The 23,334-nt window shown below is 35.0% G+C and overlaps 1 protein-coding gene across 1 annotated transcript in view; it reads left to right on the top strand.

Moving 5' to 3' along the window:
- MALRD1 (MAM and LDL receptor class A domain containing 1) overlaps nt 1-23,334 on the top strand; it is a gene marked incomplete at both ends in the record, with an annotated part of 691,362 nt that overhangs the window by 264,272 nt on the left and 403,756 nt on the right. The window lies entirely within an intron of this gene.

Genomic DNA, 23,334 nt, shown 5'->3' with positions numbered 1-23,334 from the left:
TATTATTTTACACTGTGCCAGAAAAAAATAACTAAACCCAAAAATGGGGCTCCCAAGATGCCTCAATAGGTAGAATTATGTGCTGCTAAACACGATAGGATTGAATTCAATATTCAGAATCACACGGTGAAAAGAGGGACCCAGATCTGACAAGTTGTGATCCAACTTTAAGACGTTGTATTGTATATACACGTAACAGTGAATTACTCTGGCAGCTACATTCATTTACCTTATGCCAGTCCCCAATAGCTTTTTGGAGAAACCAAGATTTATTTAAAATTGCACATCAATTGCTGAGCAGTTAAATGATGTACCTTAAAAGTCTATGCTAGTCTGGCCAACATGTGATACTTGCATATTATTATTGATGTGGCTTTTTAGACCTCTTCTTCATGGGTCCAGTTTTTCCAAATTTCTGGCTGATCTGAATCTTCCTTTCTCCCCTTTTTCTTCCTCTGGCTGGCAGACATGCCACTTTATCCTCTATTCTGTTCAGCGATTAGGTGTTCAGCATTTATTGACAATGCAGAGAATAAATGGTAAGAACTGTTTGCACAAACTTGAAATAGGAGTTTTTTTTTTGTATAAGCATTACCATGCCCTATCTGGATTGAAACAAGGTAAGAGGGGAGAAATGACAGCATTTAAATGACGTAAGTGTAAGCTTTGGCGTTTTTAAAAACATCATGCCCATGCCAGCTTCCACAGACACATGATTATATGTAAGCATCTATGTACAGACAAGCACAGATGCATATTTAGACTTACAGAGATAGAAATATATGCAAAACTGAAAGCAAAGAATAATTCTGTTAAACTAGACACAAATGAAAAGAAAAGTATTATTAATATTTTAATATCCGCTCTCGGTGAGAAGCTCAGGAATTTGTTAACTTGTTTGTTTGTTTATTTATTTATTTATGCCTCTGCCTATGGACTTCAATATTTTAGTCAAACACTACCACAGTCAAATGTAAAAACAAACATTGAGACTGATGAGATACCTCACTCAGTAAAAATGCTGAGGAAGCAGAGGCAGGCAGATCTTCATGGCTCCCCGGCTAGCCTGAAAAGCCTAGGTGGGAAGTTCCAGGCTAGGGAAGGACTTTTCTCAAAAATAAGGTAGATGATGTCCTGAGAAAGGATATGGGGCTAACCTTTAGCCTTCATACATATATACAGTTATACTTATCTCTGTGCATACTTCTGAACACCACATACATAAAACACACACACACACAGATACTCACAAACATATACACAAACACTGATAGATAGTCACAGATACACTCATAAAAACATACACAATGACAAAATACTCAGACACATACACACTGATACTCACAGAAACACAAAAACACTCACAGACACTCACAAAAACACACATACACAGACGTACACACAGACACACTCACAGACATACCCATAGACATGCACTGACAGATATAAACACTGATTTACAGAACAGACACACATACACACACATACAAACACACCTCACAGATAATCACAGAAATACACACACACACACACACACACACACACTCACTCACTCACACACACTCTCAGAAAAACACATACACACAGACATTCACAGATATACCCACAGACATACATTGACAGCTACACACATACACACACAAACATGCACACTGATAAAATACATACAGACACATACACACTCACAGATATTCACAGAAACACACACACAGACACAGACACAGAAATACACTCTCACAGACACAGAAACACACACACACACACAGACACAGACACAGAAACACACTCTCACAGACACAGAAACACACACACACACAGACACAGAAACACACACACACACACAGACACAGAAACACACACACAAACATAAAATCTACTCAACATTCTTCTCTCTAAATGTTTTCCATTATTTTTTATCCATCCATCTCTTTCTAGATCTTTTTTCTTTATTAATTATTTTCATTTCCTCTTATGTTTTCCTCACTCTTCTGCATAACTACCTACAAAGCAGAAATAGAAGGGATTAGCAAGTGGTGGGCAGGCTTTTTCTGCACAGAGGACAAATAAGAGTACTGAGCTGGAGATGGGTAGGAAGAGAGGGTTCTCTTGTACGGACAGAACAAGCACAAACCAGGTGGTGAAAGTAATTTATTTTTGTTACTAGATTCACAATTAAATCATTGGTCCATTGAAATATTTCTTCTTTTTGGAAATTTCTGAATATTTTATATTTTTAAAAACATACTTTATAGCAACCATTTTGTCCCTTGGCTTCCTATTTATATTACATACTGTAATTTGCAAATTAATTTCATAACAGTGACTACAAGTACAGAATTTTAAAAAGTGAGGCAAAATTGATAGTCTTGTAATGACAAAGACCTCCCATTTTCAGTAACCCCAAACCAATATTCTGGAGATTTCTTAATTTGTTCTAAGATTGTATAATTGTTCATCTATGCTTTCACTGGCCATTAGTTAGTTCATATTTGTAACGTAGTATGTGCTCATATTTTATAACCACATCTTCATTAAAAAAGGATATTAATTTTACTAATATCTTTATTTAAAAAATAGACATTCATGTTTGTCTCCTGTTCATCTTCTCCATCTTCCTGCCACATAAGCATATGATTTAATTTAATTTCTGTGTGTTTTGTTTTATATGGGAGGTCAGAGTTTCACTTTGTAGTTTATCATGGTCTGAAACTTGGTGAAAAGAGTAGGCTGCCTACAAATCCAAAAATCCACTTCCTTTGTCTCCTGAATGATAGGACTATATAGCAGGGGCCCTACCCTTAGCAAATCCATTTAATTTTTATAGTTCAGCATATTGTATCTTTTATAGACTTTAGCTTATGCATTTTGTTTACATTGTAATTAATAGTTGCCCTCTTGCTTTTTTCTTTTTTATCAATCCATTCTTTTAAGTGTATAAGATAATTCATCTTCTTAGACTCCTTCCCCACTTTTTTTCCTAGAAAGGTTGTCACTGAAGCCCCTTGCCAGAACGTCCTCTGATTTACCTCTAACATGCCACTGAGTTCCTTTTTCTAGGCTTGCTGTTCATTTACTACATAAAGTGTAAAGTACCTAGGACTCTAAACATTATGACTTTCTATCCTCTGCTAAGCCTGTATTTTCTGTCTTATGTGATTACTTGATGCTCCCTTACTGCTTCTTTGTCCTTCATTACTAGAGAGTTTTCACATTCAATGCTCTTGGGTGTTGATTATATTAAAATGTAAGACCCTTAAAAGTTAACTAGGTAAGTGAATCAAAACCTAATATGCAACTCTCAACTGTCAAGTGATAAATTCCTCACATGCTAGTGTGTGTCTCCATGGTGATTTTAAAAAATATGGATGCTTTCTTATTTTAAATGGTTAAATGACTTTCCTTAATGTTTTATTTAGCATATGTTACACTTTGTTTAAAAAAATCTTTCACACCTTAAGATTATAGTTATTATTTTTTTTTACAGTTTTCTGGTTGTTTTGAATCGCAGCCTGTTTAAAACAGTCAGAACCTAATATAGTAGTTAAAATATTAATTTGGCATAAAGGGAAAAGACTTACAACTTAAAATATCACAAAATGAATGATTTGGTTTGACTCAGATAAACATATAAATTTCTAATGACATCAGTTTGCCAGAATTATGATCATATTTTCCCATCTTCTCACCTGCCTTATATTGCTTTATAATCTATCATACTCTTTACTAAAAAACTTTCATATTCATTGCCTCTTTATATTTATCTTAATCATTACTTTAATTGAGCTTTGGCTGTGTTGTATTGTTGCTTCCTGTCATTTTATTTGTTTTTTCCACCCAGAACCCAGTACGTACCCTCTGTCCTATTTTGTAGCCCATACATGCAATCCAGAGCTCAGGTCCTGCAGGTTCGCAGCAACTCTTTGTCAGTCTGATTTCAGAGAAACATGTTACAGTCCACACAGGGGACCCATGTTGATGTTACACTTCCCACATTTAAGGCTGAAAGACACCTCACCTTCCAGGAATTGTGCTTCAATAAAAGGTTGATTTTGCAATAATTATATAAAAATGGATTTGTTTTTAATCCCTCTACTGTCCCCCGCAGTCTAACTTTGGGGTCATCCCTTTAATATGGAGCCAAACGCACTGACCATGTCACTTGGTTCACAAGCTACACTCTCCATGAGACTTCCTTTCCCGCAGGTTCATTCTGCCCACCCTGCTGGTTCTGCCCCAGTGTGTTTCCTTACCCCACCGCCCGACACAGGCATGACTCTAAAGCTGATAGCTTTTCATACATGTTTATATATTACAGTCTCAATCCACAAACCCCGATACCATAAGATTGCATAAAATACAAACTGCCCTTCTGTAAGAGATAAAAGACAAATAAAATCCCTTAGAAATATTAAATTCTACCTAATGTCAATATTGCGGCCACCAAGATCCAGGTCTGCTTTCTCTGGCTCCATCTTGATTTCCTTCTTCAATCTCTGTTCCTCTTCTATTTTTCTACCTTTTCTCTGCCCATATTTCTACTGCCAAATCATGTATCGACTTAACATAAATCTGCATATCATTCTTTTGTATACTTAAAAACACTTTACCTTTAAACCTAAGCTGTGTACAACTATTACCACTTGAAAATATTTTAAATGACACTGTTTTCTCAAAGTTAATTAGCTTGGGTAGGCTATAAATCTAAATTAGTCTTCAACTCTGTCAGAAATCTGAGAATGGCCAATTATCTTAAAACATAGGAAGCCTAACGCGGTTTCCAGAGCTGAGAAAGTTAGTAGAGACAAATCTCCACTAGCAGTTCCCTATTAGCAACATGTAAGTCTTCTGCCTTCTGTACCAGAATCACTGACAGACATTGAAATGCAATAATCTTGAAGGGCTGATAATTTTGGCTCAGCAAAGACACTATTCTGCACAAAGTGTGCCTTTTGGTACTGGTCTGTAGATGAAATTGGCAGTTTCTGCCCAGTGGCTGTCTAGCCAAAGTATGCCTCACCTCAAGGTAGAGACACTCAATTTCTTGGTTAATTCCACTAAAGGGAAACTGTACGATATGTCTCAACAAAAGATAAATAACATTAAATGTCATAAATTATGAATTTCTTACATCTTTTAAAACAATCTAACTATGAGTTTGTTATCCAGTCCTTAACTTGTATTGTTTAATCAAGTAAAAACAGTGTATAAACTTTAAATCTGTATCAAATAAATTCTATAGCACTGTAAAGATTATAACTTTAACTTTGTATCAATTAGAACGATTCCTATCAGGGAATATATGACTGTAGCTTATTTACCAAAAGAAGATTATGGCTGTATAATTCAATATGGCTAATTTCTCCCTGTAAGATTATGATTATTTCTAAAATATTCATAAAAACAACTTTACCCCCCAAAGTCCAGGGAATCAGGCAATGACCTTTCATAGCTTCTTCAAGCTAAATATATTAATAACTTCCCTAACATATTGCTGTTTTCACTCTGCCTGGTGTACAGACTTCTTAGTTCTCAACTACGGGTGAAAATTTCCATGTGACTTGGGTAAAATCTGTAATCTCTTCTTCTAACTAAAAAACAACCAAACACGACTTGATCATTAATTCTGTATAGCATCTTTAAAACAAACAAATAAACCTTTTAATTTTTGAAAACTATCTTGTCAAAGAAGAACAAGTAGCTACTAATTTCTCTTTCTCTGTGTTCATGTTGACTGCCTTTTCACAGCAGGACACTACAGCCTGCCAGCAGGGGCTGTCTCTGTATGTCCTTTGTTTATGGTTCCCACACTTGAGACATCACATGACTCAACATGGCTCTGGCCCCCTCTTACTTAAAAAATAAAAACTTTGTAACTAACTCTTAAGCTGATAGCTATAAACATCTTAGTGGATTCTTGCCTAACAGGTTGGCATGCCACCTGTTGCAGTAAATATTAAAAGTAATTGGCTTATCTCTTTATCAGCCCCCATAGTCTCACTCTGCAGTTGCTGCTCTGGTGTGCAGCTGTGCACAAGGACTCTCACTTGGTCCATGAGCTTCGTTCTCCATGAGATTCCCTTCCCAGGTGCTTCACTCTGTCCACACTGATGCTTCTGTCCCTGGTTGAATTACCATCCCAGTGATTTCTTTCCCCAACCACCCGTCACAGACATTACTCCATAGTCCAGAAAGGTGTGTTGGTTTTAATCATATATACTAGTTATTAAGTAATGAATTGAAATATCTATATACTAAATGGTGTTGGGTTGCTTCTGACTTAATGTCAATAGAAATTCCAAGAAGCTTCTATTCTACATGCAAATGACTTCTGTCACGTTATGAAAGTGTATTGCTACAAAAAAAATAAGGGCTAAATTAGAACTGTACACAGGAGTACTGAAGGTGTAATATATCATATAAGCTGGCAGCTGGTTTCTATGTGCCTCTACCCTTCCATTTCTAATAAGCTACAGGATCCTGGAGAAGTCTCAGGGACTGCAGTTCCCAATCTGATGCATTGTTTTTTGGGTGTCTGGCCCACAGTAAGTCTCCACAGAGAGATTAAAGCACCAAATTAAATTCATTTAAAATAAAAACACTTGAAAGATGTTTAATTTCTATACCCACATGATAGTGAGCCTTGAAGAAGGAAGTGGCCTTGAGCCCGTGTCTATCCTTGTGTCTCTCAGCTTTTCTCAGGCTGCATCCTCAGCCAAGAAACATTGGCTCAGCCATTCTATAGCTTATTGTGAGCTTCAAGCTCAGTTTTTCAAATTTTGTTTTTTTATTGCAGGGTAGCTTTGCTCATTCAGAAAATGCTTCTCTTTCCCTTTCATCTACTCTATGGCTCTAGAAATGCAAAGGCAGTTTTCAAAGCCAGTCTCTCAAAGGATATTTAGGATCAGTTTCAAGATTAAAATGGATTGTGTCAGTTATCCTTTCCTTATGACTCACTCTCCAGGCCCTACCTGAAGCAAAGGTCACGTCTGGCATAGAGCAGAAAAGATCACTTACATACAAGTACAAGAGGAAAAAGACATGCATATATTTCAAAATATTATTCCACTTTAAACACTTAATGAGGCAATAAAAACTCTGAATAATACATGCTGTGTTAAAACTGTGTAGACAACTTTTCACTCCATATTAGAGTCCTACACAAGGTTTTAAAATGTCTGTTTTTCATTATGAAAATAAATGTCTAAGGGTAATAGAATGATAGATATTCCAACATGAATTTTTCTTTTTTTAAAAAAAATGCCTGTGTTTTATTATGAAATAAAATGTCTAAGCTTAATAGAATAAAATTCCAAAATAAATTTGTCTTTTAAAAAATATAAGCACATTATGATTGTAAAATTAAGGTTGCATTTTTGTTTTCTATTTGTTTTTAGGAGCATATCACCATTTGGTACAACTAGTTCATTTGTTTCATATATATGTGACAGCCCATTAGCCTTTTTACGGCTAAGAATATGCAGCAGGAAAGTACTGAGGGAATTCATCCTGCCTACAGCATAACTGCTGGCAAGATGTCATCTCAAAATCACAGCAAGGTAGAAAGACAGATATGTCCTTGGCTATGATTCAACAAAGCAATACAATAACATGCAAAAAAGTCACCTGAAATTCGCCTATTTCCTTTATACTATGAAAAGAGAGAACATTTATGAGGAAAGTTATTTTCTCAGTACTTTTTGAAAAGGTAACATGATCTGTTGAGGAGGAAGAAGAGGAAAAGGACAAAGGGAGATATGAGGAAGAGGTAGAAGAATGGGAGGAGAGAAGAGGGAAGAGGAGGAAGAAGAAAAAGGAAGAAGAGAAAACATAATGAGAGAAAACTATATGCCTTAATTACCCCAGAAACTACTAGGGAGTTTGTCTGAAACCATTTTCTTCAGGTGAGGTTGATTTGAGATTACTATTAAACTGGGATACTGAGCCCATGTAGGGCTTGGATGTCACATAATTCTCTGGAGTTTAAGCATGCTTGGAATGTCGGAGATTAAAAAGTTTTGTGGAATGATCTCTCCCAGATTTTAGTCTGATCACAGAACCTTATTCTGTGACCCATACAATCAGTGTGATTAGCCATTTTTTTTTACATCAACAGTGTTTCTGTAGTTTGTTTATTCATAGCTAAGTACCAGTAGTGTTATAATCACTCTTACATCACAGAGAACACTTTCCAAGTCTGTGGTTTACTAAATTCACTTTGCCTGATTAAATAAACTAAACATTAAATAATAGGAATTTTTTGTGAGCACAAACTCCAGGCTATAGATGAAATTAAGTTCTCCATGATTCATTTTGTAGAATGATGTTTAAAAAAAAAAACTAATGCTTTCCAGATTAGTGATTTCTTAGTATGCTCCAGAAATTCCTGAAAATATCAAGGACTTTTCAACAAAAGTATGTAACTTTATACATATTAATATATTTTATACTTATATATAAAACCATTCTACTAAGCTTACATATATGCAAATATATGCGTTAAAATATGTGAAGCATATGCATGCACAGTTGTGCATAGACAAATATATCAGATAATGTTTAAAGTATATTTTGAAACATTTATATCAACGTTTAGAATAATAATCATCAGCTTTTAGAAACAAATTTACACGAATAAATATGAATACAAATATTCAAATTCCTAATAGACTGTACTGATTTTGAACTGTTTTAATACTTGTGGGCAAATGACATTTTGGCTAATTACTGAAGGCTGATGGAGAAGCTAAATTACACTTTGAAAGCAGTAGAGAAAAAAATACCTTTCTGTTAGAATGTTGTAAGGTTAATTTCTTATTATTCACTTTCACATATAATTTGCTTTGTGTAATTAAATAAATTACATTTTAGATTTTCATTTTATCCATAAATAGTTAATCTTAACAAATACTTTATAAAAAGCTATCCTCAGTCACTTAAAGTGCATGTATTTTAGGAGGCTATACTATTTTTAATATTATAATGCATACAGAGAAGAAGATTTTCTACGTTATTTTCTAAATAAGGTACTATTTAAAGAACATGTTGATAATAAAATGTATAAATTTGTGATGTTACTGAAGATTGCTTCTTGATTTGAATCGGTGCTAAAATATATTTATAATCAGTTTCAATTTTATTCAAATATTAAAATTAACTTTCATTATATAATTTTTTAAAACATAAAGCAAGCATATTCATTTAGGGTAGAGTCAGTGTAGTTAAACAACTGTAAAAGGAAACCTTCTTCTCCAGTCATACAAAGATCGAGTCAGCTTAACTCTCCATATTAAGTAAAGCTTTAAATGTGAGACTCATTTGTAGATACCACAAATGATTTTTTCTAACAATATTTGCAACAAACATTACTCACAGCAGTAAACGTTCCTACCTAGAACTCACGTGGGCCATCTTGTACAGGGTTAACGGATCCCTTAGCATAGCCATATGAGTCTCAAGGCTCTACTCGGAAATAGCGCCTCTAGGCATGGGCCCACTGTTTGTGTGAGAGAATGTCGTGTGCTCTATAGAGTTCTTCTTGCTGTCTATTGCCTGCATGCTCTTACTCTCCCTGGAGGACACAGAAGGTAATAAGCTGTGCTTGTTTGTGTTTCCATCCTTACTAAATTATGGAGAGAGTCTCAATTTTTATTCCCCAAAAAACCCACTGAACTACACACTATATGTGCAGAGGACCTATTTTTGGCCCATCCAGCCTCCCTTCAGTCTCTGTGAGCTCCTATGAGACCTATTTAGCTGATTCTGAGGACTATTTTCTCATGGTGTCCTTGGCCCCTCTAGCTTTAACAGTCTTTCCTCTTCCTGTTCCATGGGGTTCCCCAAGCTCTGTATAATGTTTGGCTGTGGCTCTGTGAATATTTTCTCATCAGTTCCTGGATGGAGCCTCTCTGATGACGATTATCCTAGGGTGCATCCCACAAGTATATCAGCATAGTATTAGAAATCATGTCACTGACATTTTTTACCCATTCACAGTTGGTTTTATCCTAAGTCTCTGAGCTATCCAGCCTCTGGTTGCTGGCCATCCAGGCAGTGTCATATACGGGCTCCCTCTTGGAGCATGGGATTCAAGTTGAAGTGGTCACTGGTTGCCCATACCTACAATTTCTATACCACTTTACCCCAACTTATCTTGTAGGTAGGATAGATTGTTGGTTAAAGGTTATGTGGCTCATTTGATGTTCCAATAATATCACTAGAAGTCTTGCCTAGTTACAGAATATGACCAGTTCAGGCTCCATATTCCTCATTACTACAGGTGCTTGCTAGGGTCATCCTCATAGATTCCAAAGAGTTTCTTTTACAACAGTTTTCAACATCACCTCTAAAATGCCACCAAAATCTCATCATCTCTCCCAGGATTCTTTTGCTCCATTACCTTACCCTCATTTTCTATTCCTATCCACTTCCACCCCAAGTCCACCTGCAAAATATATTCTATATCTCCTTCCTGGGGAGACCCATGCACACCCTCCTGTCTTGAGCCCTGCTTAACACTTAGCATCCCTGGGTCTATGGATTGTAGCACAGTTATCTTAACAGCTTGTGTTGACTTACTAGTGAGCACATACCACATGTATTTGTGTTACCTCACTCACAATGATTTTTTTTTCTAATTCCATCCATTTTCCTGTAAAGCTCATGATGTTATATTTTCAACAGCTGAGTAATTGTATAAATGTACTACATTTTCTTTATCCTTTCTCCAGTTGAGTAACATGTAGTCTATTTCCAGTCTGGCTATTACAAATGATGCTATTATCAACATGGTTGATCAAAAGTCCTTAATGTATAATGGAGCAGCCTTTGAGTCTATCCCCCAAAGTGCTATAGCGGGGGCTTGAAATAGATTGACTCCTAAAATTCTACAGAACCACCATTTTCTTATGCATTTGTGGGTTTATATGTTGAGGAATAAGGGTGTACATGTTTGCCATGACTCACGTATGGTGTTCAGAAACAACATGGGAAAACTTATTTTCTCATTTTACCATATGGTAATTGGGAATTGAACTGAATTGTCACCAGTCAACAGCCAAATCTTTACCGACTAAGTCATCCCATAAACTTCCTCTTTATCATTTTAATTATCATACGGCTAAAATAATTATTTCCTTAGAGCACAAAAATATTTATATGTAGGATACATAAATCAGAAAGGCAAATGACATCAGTTATGCTATACCACCTTACTTAAGCATTGTATATATAGATGTAAGTACATTTTAATGATATTTTATACTGTATTATGTTTAATATACTTTTAATTTAATGCATAATATCCAATGAATCCCAATGAATATTGAGTCAATAGTATTTTCTCAAATGACTGTGCTCTCAGTGAATTATGTCTATACTTTAATTGATGAGTGAGTTGCCTTGAAGATTTTAACCAGCTTCAATTATATATATATATATATATATATATATATATATATATATATATATATATATATATATATATATATATGATATATAAACTAGGGCTTGCCCCACCACACCTGGCACAAATGTCACTGTTTTTAATTGAATGCAATGAAAAAAGATTAGTTTCAAACAATTGTCCAGTTCATTTAAATAATCAACATTCCCGCTGATAAAACAGATTTCTTCAGGGCACATAAACTTAAGTTACGCCAGAATTCAAGGGTTTTTTTTTTTTCACAGTAATTTCTTAAATTTCTGATTCCAAATGAGAATACATATAATGATATGATTTAGGTGAATATATTTACTAGAAAAGTTTCTCTAGGATACTTAGTTCTACATCTTCATTTTCTATATTAGATTTTATCAAGACTATTTGAAAATTATAGATACTGTGGGGATTTATTTATTTTCTTGTCATTAAAAGCTATCATTGTGAAATAGTATAAATTAATAAATTAAAAATTAACTGAGACTTTATTTAATATTTTCTATTTTTTATTAATTTATTTTATAAAATATTTTATAGCCCACAAAGTTATATAACGATATATGATGAATAAATGATTTCTTTTCTTTTTTGTTTTCTTTTTTTTCCTAAGGAAAACTAAAGCTTCCACATTGTAGCCATCCTTCTTTTTGAGCTTTATAATGTTTGTGAATTGTTTCTTGGGTATTCAGAGCTTTCCAGAGCTAGTATCCAATAATCAGTGACTGCATCTCATGTGTGGATTTTCTTTTCTTTTCTTTTCTTTTTTCTTTTTTTTTTTTTTTTTTTTTGTGACTGGGGTACTTTACTCAGAATGATATTCTCTAGTTGAATTCATTTGCCTATGAGTTTTGTAAAGTCATTGTTTCTAATAGCTGAGTAGTACTCCATGTGTAATTGTACTATACTTTCTGTATCCATTACTCTGTTGAAGGACTTCTGGGTTATTTCAGCTTCTGGCTATTATAAATGAGGCTGCTATAAATGTGGTGGAACATTTGTCATTATAGCTTGTCGCATCTTTGGGGTAAATGCCAAGAAGTAGAATAGCTGGTTCTTCAGGTAGTACTATGTCCAATTTTCTGAGGAACTGCCAGACTGATTTCCAGAATGGTTATACCAGCATACAACCACGTCAACGGTGGAGGAGTGTTTCTTTTGCTCCGCATCCTCACCACCATCTGCTGTCATTTGAGCTATTGATTTTAGCCTTTTTGACTGGTGTGATGTGGAATCTCGGGGTTGTTTTGACTTGCATTTCCCTGATGACTAGGGATGTTCAGCATTTTTTTAGGTGTTGTTCAGCCATTCGGTATTTGTCAGTTGAGAATTCTTTTCTTAGCTCTGTACCCTATTTTTTTAATAGAATTGTTAGTTTCTCTGGGGTCTAACTTCTTGAATTCTTTGTATATATTGGATATTAGGCCTCTATCAGATGTGAGAGTAGTAAAGATCCTTTTCCAGTCTATTGGCTGCCATTTTGTTTTCTTGACAATGTTCTTAGCTTTACAGGAACTTTGCAATTTCATGAGATTCCATTTATCCATTCTTAATTTTGGGGCACAGGCCATTGATGTCTTGTTCATAAAAATTTCCCCAGTGCTTATGTGATCTAAGATGTTCCCCACTTTCTCTTCTAATGGTTTCAGTGTACCTGGTTTTATGTGGAGATCTTTGATCCACATGCACTTGAGCTTTGTACAAGGAGATAAGAAAGGATCAATTTGTATTTGTTTGCATGCTGACTGCCAGTTGAAACAAAACCATCTATTAAAGAGGCTGTCCTTTTTCCATTGAATGTTTTTAGCTCCTTTGTCCAAGATCAAACGACCAAATATGTGAAGGTTTATTTCTGGGTCATCAGTTCTGTTCCATTGATATACTTGCTTACTGCTGTACCAGTACCATGGGGTTTTTGACAGAATTGTTTGTAAAATAGCTTGAAGTAAGGAATGGTGATTCCCGCAGAAGTTTTCTTGTTGTTGAGAATAGACTTTGCTATACTATTATTTTTGTTATTCCAGTTGAATTTGCAAATTGTTCTTTCATACTCTATGAAGAATTGAGTTGAAATTTTGATGGAGATTGCACTAAATCAATAGATTGCTTTTGGTTAGATAACCGTTTTTACAGTGTTGATTCTTCCAACCATGAGCATTGGAGATCTTTCCATCTTCTGAGAATGTCTTCAATTTTCTTTTTCAGAGATTTGAAATTCTTGTCATACAGATATTTCTCTTCCTTAGTTAGGGCCACACCAAGGTATTTCATATTGTTTGGGTCTATTGCAAAGGGTATCTTTTCCATAATTTCTTTCTCAGTATGTTTACCCTTTGAGTAGAGGAAGGCTACTAATTTTTTGAGTTATTTTTATATCCAGCCACTTTGCTGAAATTGTTTATCAGCTGTAAAAGTTCGTTGGTGAAATTTTTGAGGTCACTTAAGTATACTATCACGTCATTGATAAATAGTGATATTTTGACTTCTTCCTTTTCGATTTCTATCCCTTTGATTTTCTTTTGCTGTCTAATTGCTCTAGCCAGGACTTCCAGTACTATATTTAATAGATAGAGGGAGAGTGAACAGCATTGTCTAGTCCCTGATTTTAGTGGGATTGATTCAAATTTCTCAGCATTCAGTTTGATGTTGGTTATTGGTTTGCTGTATATTGCTTTTATTATGTTTATTATGGGCCTTGGATTTCTGCTCTTTCCAAGACTCTTAAGATGAAGCTGTGTTGGATTTTATCCAATGCTTTCTCAGCATCTAGTGAGATGATTATGTGGCTTTTTTTCTTGGAGTTTCTTTATATGGTAGATCCATTGATGGATTTCCATATATTAAACTATCCCTGCATTTCAGGATTGAAACCTACTTGACCGTGAGGAATGATCATTTTGATGTGTCCTTGGATTCGGTTTGCAAGGATTTTGTTGAGTATTTTTGCATCAATGTTCATAAGTGAGATTGGTCTGATGTTCTCTTTCTTAGTAGAACCTTTGTATTTTTTAGGAATGAGAATAATTGTGGCTTTAAAGAATGAGTGTGTTAGTGTTCCATCTGTGTCTATTTTGTGGAATACTTTGGAGAGTGTTGGTATTAAATCTTCTACTAAGGTCTGATAAAATTCTGCACTGAACCCATCTGGTCCTTGACTTTTTTTGTTTGGGAGGCTTTTGATGACTATTTCTTATTATTTAGATATTATGAGACTGTTTAGATTGTTTATCTCAGCCTCATTTAACTTTGGTATCTGTTATCTGTCTAGAAATTTGTCCATTTCCTCCAGATTTTCCAGTTTTGTGGGTATAGACCTTTGTAGTCTGTAGACTTGATGATATCTTGTATTTCCTCAGTTTCTGATGTTATGTCTCCCCTTTCATTTCTGATTTTGTTAATTTTAATACTTTCTCTGAGTCCTCTAGTTAGTCTGACTAAGGGTTTATCAATTTTGTTGACTTTCACAAAGAACCAGCTTCTGGTTTTGTTGATTCTTTGAATAGTTCTTTTTGTTTCTACTTGTTTGATTTCTGCTTGGAGTTTGATTATTTCTTGCCATCTACTCCTCTTGGGTGTATCTGCTTCCTTTTGTTCTGGAACTTTCAGCTGTGCTGTCAAGCTGCTAGTGTATGTATGCTCTCTCCAGTTTCTTTTTGGAGGCACTCAAGCTATGAGTTTTCCTCTTAGTACTTCTTTCATTGCATCCCATAGGTTTGGGTATGTTGTGCTTTCATTTTCATTAAATTCTAAAAAAAAAAAAATTCTTAATTTCTTTCTCTGTTTCTCCCTTTACCATGTTATCATTGAGTAGTGCATTTTTCAGCTTCCATGTGTATGTGGTGATTTTGTTGTCTTTGTTCTTATTAAAAACCAGCTGTATTCCATGGTAATCTGATAGAACGCATTTCAGTCGTCTTATATCTATTGAGGCTTATTTTGTGATAGACTATATGGTCAATTTTGGAGAAGGTGCCATGAGGTACTGAGAATAAGATGTATTCTTTTGTTTTAGGATGAAATGTTCTGTAGATTTCTGTTAATTCCAATTGGTTAATTACAATTTATAACCTCTGCTATTTTCGCTGTATCTCTGTTCAGTTTCTTCATCCATGATCTGTCCTTTGGAGAATGGAGTGTTGATATCTCCCACTAGTTTTGTGTGTGGTGTTATATATGTTTTGAACTCCTGGCATTCCTTTGCCAGACAGACAGTGGGCTTGTGTGTCTGGCTCACTTTTGGTCCAGGTGTAAATGTACCTGTACAGCTGATCTTGGAGCTCAGCCTCTTTTGGGCAGATCCTGGGTTCTGATGGTGGGGTCCTGTCCCTCACTGTGGGTCAGAAAGCACCCTTTTCCAGAAAACACCACATTCCCTGCACTCTGAGAACTCCAAGTGTGACCTCCCTGGGCCTGTGCAGCTCATCTGGAAGCTTAGCCTTCCGGATGCAGATAGTAAATTGAGTTGAAACTTTATACTAATGATAATTGCTTACATTTAAGACTTCTGATTTGTTAGTATTATTAAGTTATTCTTCAAAGTGTTTTTATTTATTTATTTATTTATTTTGCTAAAAGCACAGGACAGTTTTTATTTTGCTATTTTGTGGCCAACACTAATTTTTAAATTCTTCCTGTTTTCAAAGTTGATTGATAGTATTGTTTTTTCATGGCCTATACTAGAGAATCTCTCATCTATTTTTCTTATGCCTTGCCTATGTTTCTGTCCCTCACTTTTTATTTGTGTTGTATGTTTGTTTTAACATTCCAAGGGACCACGTGGCTTCTACTTTCCAGACCTTGTATTTTGTTTATTCTGTATTTATATTATTATGCTTATATTTATTCACATTTAAATGTATCTTTTGAAGCACAGTATTTTGTGTATATTAGAAGGCCCTGATACTTTCTGTACAATGAGACTGACTTTTGGCTGATGATCCTCCTACATCTACCTCTCAAGTTTTGAGATTGCAGATTTGCTTCAACATACCTGGCTCTTGCCTTCTTATCAGAGAATGTAAGCTAGAACCTTGCTAATGAGAGAATCTTGGAAAGGTAGGTTTATGTTTCTCAGACACCTTGGTACCTGAAAGACTACATAATATGAGGAGAGCTGGTAAGGTAGTATTTTCAATATGAATTTGAGGCATATTTTGGACTATCAATACAGTATTCCAGAAGGAATCCTAATGTGTCCCATTAATTTCCATTTTTTCATTATTCAATATGAGACCATGTTTTGATATTATTATGGTAGAAATATCAACATTGGATAGTAAAGACAGTTCCAGGACTATCTGATAAGAAATGGTCTTTTTTTTTGTTTTAATCCTAGTTTTCTTTAATTGAACAAATTTATTTTACAAAACAAAGATAAATGTACAAAATTTAAGCATTTTTGCATAAAAGTATACAAATACATTTTTGCCAGTTTTTGCCTTTTTTTTAAGGTTTGATGGTGTACATTAAGATCTTACTTAATGAGCATAAAGTACATGTAAAACAGGATATAATCTGGAATTAGTCAAAGTTGTCTTGGTGTGTAAGGATTAAGCATAATGTTTTTTTTTTCTTTTCTTTTTTTTTTCTTTTCTTGAACTTCAAACAGTCTGTGAGTTGTTTCTGGGGTGTTCAGAGCTTTCTGGGGTTAGTATCCAACTATCAGTGACTGCATATTATGTCTGTTCTTTTGTGACTGGGTTATCTCACTTAGGATGATATTCTCTAGATGCATCCATTTTCTTAAGAATTTCATAAAGTCATTGTTTCTGACAGCTGAGTAGTACTCGATTTTGTAAATGTACCACAATTTTTGTATCCATTCATCTACTGAAAGACATCTGGGTTCTTTTCAGCTTTTGGCTATTATAAATAGAGCTGCTATGAACATTGTGGTGCATGTGTCCTTGTTGTATATTAGAACATCTCTGGATATATGCCCAGAAGTGGAATAGCTGGATCTTCAGGTAGTACTGTGTCCAGTTTTCTGAGGAATTGCCAGACTGATTTCCGGAGTGGTTGTATCAGTTTACAACCCCACCAACAGTGGAGAAGTGTTCCTCTTTCTCCACATCCTCATTAACATCTGCTGTCATCTGAATTTTTGATCTTAGCTATTCTGAATGGTGTGAGGTGGAATCTCAGGCTTGTTTTGATTTGTATTTCCCTGATGGCTAATGATGTCTAGCACTTTCTTAGATGCTTCTAGAAGTTCGATATTCCTCAATTGAAAACTTTTTGTTTAGCTCTGTACTCCATATTTAAATAGGGTTGTTTGATTCTCTGGTGTCTACCTTCTTGAGTTCTTTGTTTACCTTCTCAAGCTGAAAAGTTGTCAGTATAAAAATGCTAAAAGTTATCAGTATTGAGAAAGAGGTAAAGGTAACTCTTGCTTCTGGGATTTGCGTCATATTTTTATGGCAAGGGAATATACTGTGAAAAACAACATGAACTGAAGGTGTCCATGGAAAGCTAACCTGAAAACTCCCCCAAATATTACACTTCAAAGTCACTGAGGGTTTTTTTTTTTTGTTTTTTTTTTTTAAACTAAGATAGATGTATAGAGTTGAATTTGCAGGTCTGATAACAGGGAGTTTGATACTTCTGTAGTCATGATTCAGAGATAAATTAGTATACTGAAAGATGTAGTCTATTTTCCAGACAAGTGCTAGATAAAAGTGGCTGTTGATTTAGGAGGAGGTCCTTGCTCTGACTTGAGGATTCTAATTTATCATGGTGATATAGCATACCTTTTTTCACTTGCCCAATATTTATTATTAATCCAATCAAATAAATTATTTTCTTCTTCTACTTCTAAGTGGGGAATTCACTATTCTCCCTACTTTTTCTTTTGTGCTATTTGACAATTTATTCTAATTTGGCAACTATAAGCACCTAGGCACCCACACATTTGTAGCAAATATGCAGCTCAGCCTTCATGTGGGTCCTCCAACTGCTGGATGGGGGCTGTATTTACAGCTATTGCCTGTCTGTGGAATCCATTCCTTTAACTAGGATGCCTTGTCTGGTCTTAGTAGGTGATGATATATCTAGCCCTGCAGAGACTGATGAGCAAGGTTAGGTATAAACAGGGGATGACTCCATCCTCTCTGAGGAGAAGGGAAGGAGTTAATGGGTAACTATGTGATGGGATGATGGAAAGACAGTGATTGGGATATAAAGTTAATAGATAAATGAATTAATGAAAAATGTACAATGATGTTATAAAGTCAGTGTTTGGCATTTGAGTACACATTTAAGGTCAAACATGACCTTTTCAAAAACCCTCTGTACTCTTGTTGTTTTTGAACTAAAGGCTCCCAACAGAGTCATGTTAAGAAAATGCCCCTTCAGAGGCTTCTTTAAATTAGTCAGTTGGTACATCCCAGGAAAAGTCAAATGGAAGATGATGATGAACTAAGTTAAAGGGACCTCTGTTCCTGGTTCCTCATCTGCTCATTTCTTATCACTGGAACAAATTGTAACTTCTCATCAGCCGTGCAAACCAAACAGTCCTTACCTCTATAGGTCTCTAAGTAATAGGAATCTTTCTTTATTTCACCTGTTGTTTTCATTGATTTTCACAAGAATGACACATTTACACTAATCTTCATACAGGACACAAGTCTTCTCATCAGTGAACAAGGGTCAGATAATAGCCACAGAGCATTTGCCAGTATAAGCTAATTTCATGTAGAGAGAAATCTGGACATACACTTAGCCAACTGTCTTCTTCTAGGACAAAGTAGTAATTGAAAGGTACTTTGTAAGTTCCTGAAACCAGGGCCTGTCAGGACAGGACTGGAAAGTGAAGGCATAGGGTTGGAGGGGAAGGGGGAAAAAAGAAAAAGGATGGCTATGAATGGAGAAGAGATGGGAGCTGGAGGAGAGACTTCCTAAGTTCTCGATTTGAGGAAGATGAGTTACCTCTGCCCTACTTCTCTTGGGTTGACTTGGTCAGTTGTCTGCCTGGCTTACTGAATGTGTAGTATTCATTCTGTAGTATTGAAGTCATCATATTAGGTAAGCTTACTTTAGTTGACATATTTTTCACTTGTCCTTGTTGGTTTTGTTTTAATTTCTATGATATCCTTAATATAAGTATTAGTTATCTGTTTTATGTTTCTAGTCACCAAAGATCACCATATAAGTGAGGTTTAAAAAAATGCCCCTTTTAAACAAATTTATTATGTTAAATTTAGATTTTTCTGTGGATTTGAGAGATTAAAGAATATTGAACAAAACTTAAAAGTATAGTATACATAAAGCCCAGTAGATATCCTATGAGCTTTCCTTGAGGAGACTGGAAGTCTGTTTCCTCCCTTGGTTGCTGTATATTTAATCAGGAACAACAGACATGGGAGCTAGGGAAGAACAGTGCATTTTCTTTGTGGCACAACCTGACCTTCTTGAATGTGATGGTTGTTACTTTGAATAGTAAAGAGATATTTATCTGCAGGATAATGTGGCGTAATGCAGCTATCTACATATCTCAGGCATTAGGAACATAAATTGTTTCTGAGAGGTTTATATGGTATTCAAATTAACCATAAACTAGGAGCAAAGGTAGTTTGCAGTTAGTAATTTTATCTGGTATGGTCTTAAGTGCTGTTCCATTAATCTTACATCTATCTTCTCCAATCATAATGAAATGCAAAATTAAGTTTCCTACCATGGATATCCAGAAGGTTTATCACACAGAATTGGTGCCCTTCAATTTTTTTTCCTCCTTAGTATCCATAAAAAGCCTTCACACTTTAGTTATGAAATGAGACAGACTTAAGGTTCTTTGTTTGAAACATTGTATTTTTTTCTGCTTTAAAAAATAACACCCAAATTATGGAATTTGGAGGTTAGGTACATAGATTAACTTATATTTTTAAATACAAAGGCAAGTATCTCTCCATGGACTGGCACTATAACACTTATTAAAATGTATTTGTAAAAACAAATTATATGGAGTACCTTTGTAAATTAAGAATGCAGTCGTCTAAAACCTGGTGGTATAGGGCTGTAATTCCTAATGCTCAGGGAATTTGGGTAAAGTAACACACTTTTAATGCCTGCCTGAGCTATAGACTACGTACAAGGCCATCTCATTCAGCAATATGAGACCTAGTTTTACAAAAATGAGAGATTAGAAATTATCTCTTCCTTTGCCTTTAATCTTTTGGGAAGACGTTCATTTGAGATTTTTGTTTGACATGCTAAGTTTTTTTTTTCATTTCCAGTTTTACTTCACTGGTTTTTAAATTTTTTTAATAATTCTATTTCTATTGTCAGGTCATGAAATATTTTTATTTTTTAATTGTGTTTTAATTAAGGTATATCCTCCTTGAGGTCTTTGAAAATAGTCATAATTGATATTCTGAAAGCTTTTTTTTTCTCAGTTAAATAGCATTTCTCAGTACCTATTACAATAGGGTTACTAGATTCGGAAGATTTCATATTGTCTTTGCTGTTCATGTTTGTGTTTTTGTACTGAGAGCTTGGTATCTACAGTAGTTCTTGATGAAGGTATACCACCTGGTCTTTTTTTTTTTTTTTTGTTTTAAGAGGTGTTCCAGGTTTTGGTTGCTGCTACTTGATCTGGTTCCTAAGTACAGAGGCTGGAGGATCCCTGATAGCGACTGTTTCTTCGACTCAGTGGGCAAAAGTGAATGGAAATGGAGTAGAAGATTCTGAGAGAGACTTTGGAAAAGAGCTAAAGGACTACACAAAGAGTAGGAGTTTCTGTCAAGTAGAAGTAGATTGGGAAAAAGGGCTCCTGTAATCAGGATGTTTTCACCCAACTGCTTTTCTTGAGGTTCAGGGAGAAAACAGTGTATTCCAGAGATAATAGCATTGATCCACACATCAATCTACAGAACCTATGGCACCACGCACAAGACATATACAGGTTTAAGCCAGAAATGTCCTAGCAATAGGAAGGAGAAGTCGATAAAGGATCCTACCTCTAATCAAAAGCTGTATGTAATTAATACCTTCTGACAAGGGTAAATAAATTTTGTACTATGGAATCTCACTATGGATATGAACCAGACTTCCAGGAGGACACATGCCTAGGAAAAACTGGCCAACACAAAACAAATTTAATGGTACTTTTGTGGATTTTTTGTTTCATTTTGCTTTTTTTTTTCCCTTTTGGCAATTTTGTCGTTTTTGTTTCTTTGCTTGTTTGTTTTGATATTTAGTTTTGTGGATATTTTTATGTTTCTGGGATTTTCTTATGTTTTGTTTCTTTGTGTGTGTGTGTGTGTGTGTGTGTGTGTGTGTGTGTGTGTGAAACAGAAAAAAACAACCCTGGGTAGGGGTTCTTCTTTCTTGTTGATTCCTCCTCTGAGACCAGAAACTGAGGATTAAGTAAATAGACTGAACTTTCTCAGCAGGAACTGCTGGGCTCTAACTTTCAGCCTGGTAGTCCAGGGTGGGAGGATTTAGAAAAGTGGTTATAATGTTTATCATTAAGCTGTAAAAAGTTTCCCATGAAGCTATCTAAGAAAAAAGAAAAAGTTTCTAAACAGGGAATGAAAAAATTTCTTCTAAGTGAGAAAGCAGAAAAAAATTCTCCTAAAAAAAGAAGTATCTTCTCTAGCTCTCTCTCTCTCTCTCTCTCTCTCTCTCTCTCTCTCTCTCTCTCTCTCTCTCTCTCTCTCTCACACACACACACACACACATTCTCCACTCACTCTCACTCTCTCATCTCATCTCTTTGTCAGTACTTATACATCTTTCATAATACGTGATCACATGTTAAAATGATCATTTCAAGTTCACACACACAAAAATAATAAAACCTTAAATAGAAGTTTAGAACAAAGAATATTTATATGCATGTCTATTAGGAGCAATTACTGCTAAACATCCATTACCTGTCTCAGCTCTACAGATTCACTGAAGGTTTAAAACCATAACTAAGTTATTAGTGAACTTTTTTTAAATAGATAAACCCTGTCAACATTTTATCCTCTGTCCTAGCACTTATAATAAATCATTGGTTTCCTTTTTATGATCTTTGGTTAATTGTTTTACACCTTTTGAAATGTGTTCTGAGTAGAAGAAAGTTTGGTTACCATCTAAGAGCAATTAACTGGCGACACTTGGAAAACTGGAAGAGTTCTTACTGCAGTTTTAACTATCAGAAAAGGACCTAATAGCAGTCCCACTGTGAAAGAACCTAATAATCACTGACATAAATTTAGAATTTCTTATAGGATCATTATTAAGACTAAATAAGTCATCTATAAATCTATATAGCATCACTATAAGAGAGTACATCTTTGTAGATCTTTAAAGATCTGCTCCAAAGGAGTATGCTATTGTTTAATGATTATATATATATATTTAATAATGATGTATAAAGCATATTAATAGCAGAAATCTTTCCTAAAATGAATTCCCTTACAGCCTTGATAAATAAGGACAAACTTGTTCCAGATTACATAATAATCCAATGCAGGCCATTTTAAATGATCACCTGCTAGTTATTAGCTTGTCCTGTTATGGCTCCTGACAGAAAAAGAACATAAAGTTAGGTATGTATGGAGAGATGGTAAGAATATGGGAAGAATTGAGGGAAAGAAAAATATCATCAAAATACATTAACTTTCCCCCCATACATAAAATGCTATATATTTTTTAATTAAAAAAATGCTGGACATACTTCTCAGCAAGTGTCTTAGAAGAGGTGCCAAAACAAGTGTTGACCAGTTGTCATGCAATCTAAATCCATCTATAATGGAAACGGTTCCATGGTAGTTCTACTCCCTTAGCCATTTTCTTCGGTGAGTGGTCTATCAGTAAATCTCAATTAAAATATTTTACCCTTAAAATTTATATTTAATGCCAATTTCAAAAGATAAATTAAGCAATATAAAGGAAAGGTTTTTTGATTTTGTTTT

The sequence above is a fragment of the Micromys minutus genome, assembly GCF_963924665.1.
Source record: "Micromys minutus genome assembly, chromosome: 6".
In the NCBI taxonomy this organism is placed as follows: Eukaryota; Metazoa; Chordata; class Mammalia; order Rodentia; family Muridae; genus Micromys; species Micromys minutus.
The sequence above is the reverse complement of the archived record's forward strand: the minus strand, read 5'-3'. Positions and strand labels throughout refer to the sequence as shown.